This window comes from Enhydra lutris, unplaced genomic scaffold (assembly GCF_002288905.1).
Source record: "Enhydra lutris kenyoni isolate GAN:26980312 unplaced genomic scaffold, ASM228890v2 scaffoldscaffold79, whole genome shotgun sequence".
Lineage (NCBI taxonomy): Eukaryota > Metazoa > Chordata > Mammalia > Carnivora > Mustelidae > Enhydra > Enhydra lutris.
The window spans coordinates 5867252-5869219 of record NW_019154163.1 but is presented as its reverse complement, the minus strand read 5'-3'; positions in this window follow the sequence as shown (position 1 = coordinate 5869219).

The following is a 1968-nucleotide window of genomic DNA, read 5'->3' as shown; positions in this document are numbered from 1 at the left end:
GAGAAGATATTTGCAAATGACAGTACAGACAAAGGTTGATATCCAGGATCTATAAAGAACTCCTCAAACTCAACACACACAAAAGAAGCTTTTTATCTTGATGAAGTCCCAAAAGTTCATTTTTGCTTTTTGTTCTTTGCCTTTGGAGACATGTCTTGAAAGAAGTTGCTGTGGCCAATGTTGAAGAGGTTATTGCCTATGTTCTCCTCCAGGATTTTGATGGATTCATATAGCAATACAGCCATGTGGCAGAATACAAAATCAATGCACAGAAATCAATTGTTTTTCTATACACTAACAATATAATTATAGAAAGAGAAATTAAGTAACTGATACCATTTACAATACCACAAAAAACCAAAATGTACCTAGGAATAAACCTAACCAAAGAGGTAAATGATCTATACTCTAGAAACTACAGAACACTTATGAAAGCAATTGAGAAAGACACAAAAACATTCCATGCTCATGGATTAGAGAAATAAACATTGTGAAAATGCCTATGCTGCCCAGAGCAATCTATACTTTCAAAGCAATCGCTATTAAAATACCATTGGCATTTTTCAAAAAACTGGAACAAACAATCCTAAAATTTGTATGGAACCAGAAAAGACCCCGAATCACTATGGGAATGTTGAAAAATAAAAAAACAAAGCCTGGGGCATCACATTGCCTGACTACATGCTATATTACAAAACTGTGATCACCAGGACAGCATGGTATTGGCATAAAAACAGACACATATGGAGCAGAATAAAGACTCCAGAAATGGACCTGCAATTCTATGATCAACTAATATTTGACAAATCAGGGGGAAATATCCAATGGAAAAAAGACAGTCTCTTCAATAAATGGTGCTGGGAAAATTGGACAGCTACATAAAGAAGAATGAAACTGGACCATTGTCTTATACCATACACAAAGATAAACTCAAAATTGAAGATATAGAAATACATTTTTTAAGATGGAAATCAGATGCAGGTTAGCACAGCTGAAAGAGCTGAAAAGCAAGTGCCTGTGGCAGAGGTGGGGATGCGAAATGAGAAGGAAGATAATGCATGCCACAGAACTCCTGGAAAGCTCAGAAATTAGAGATAGCAGTGACTAAAGAAAACAGGGGTGCATCAGGAGCCTGAAAACAGAGGGCTTGGTTGTATGTGTGTAAGAAGTGTTGTTAGAACACTCTCAGGTTCCTTCCCTCATCCTGCTTAGCCAGAAAAATACAATTTCCCTACTTTGGCAGGAGACTAAATGTTTGTTTTTAAAAATTGATCCATAGAAGCCCCCAGGCCCAGATGTCCCAGGTAGAATGGGAGGTAGGGAAAGAGCATTGCACTATATGAAATTTCAAAATAAGAACATAAGCAGCCAGATATGTATTTTCCAGATAGAAAATTGGAGAATTCATCTCTGAAAAAACTGGAACTACTCCCAGAGAAAAGACCTATGATTATGCCATTTGAAGGGGGTCCCCAGTAAGCTAGCCAGTTTCTCAGTCATCTTAAAGTGAAGATCACCAGTTGATAAGCCCTTCCCTATAGGAAAGCCACCTATATTAAAGACAAAGAACAAAACAAGCAATTCAAGTAAAACAGGTGAAATAAATAGCAGAAGGAAACTTTTGTTATTCTCAGGGTTCTAAGGTATTGTAAACATGAAATTAAACCAGGATGCTACAAAAAAAAATAAACATTTAGAAACCAAAGAGAAGTTAAACAAATATCCTATATCTTCTTATAATACCTTTCTAGTTTACTTTTTATATTTGTATCTCAAATCCTATGGAATTCTTCTATATGGTACAAGTTGGATATCTGAATATATTTCCTAAATATTGACAGATGACTACCCAATACCAATTTATTGAATAATCCATACACACAGACCTTTGTTCACATTGATTCTTTCCTTAGTATAAAATCTTATAATTATAACTACTAGTTTTAAGGGCAAGAACAACTTTAAAGT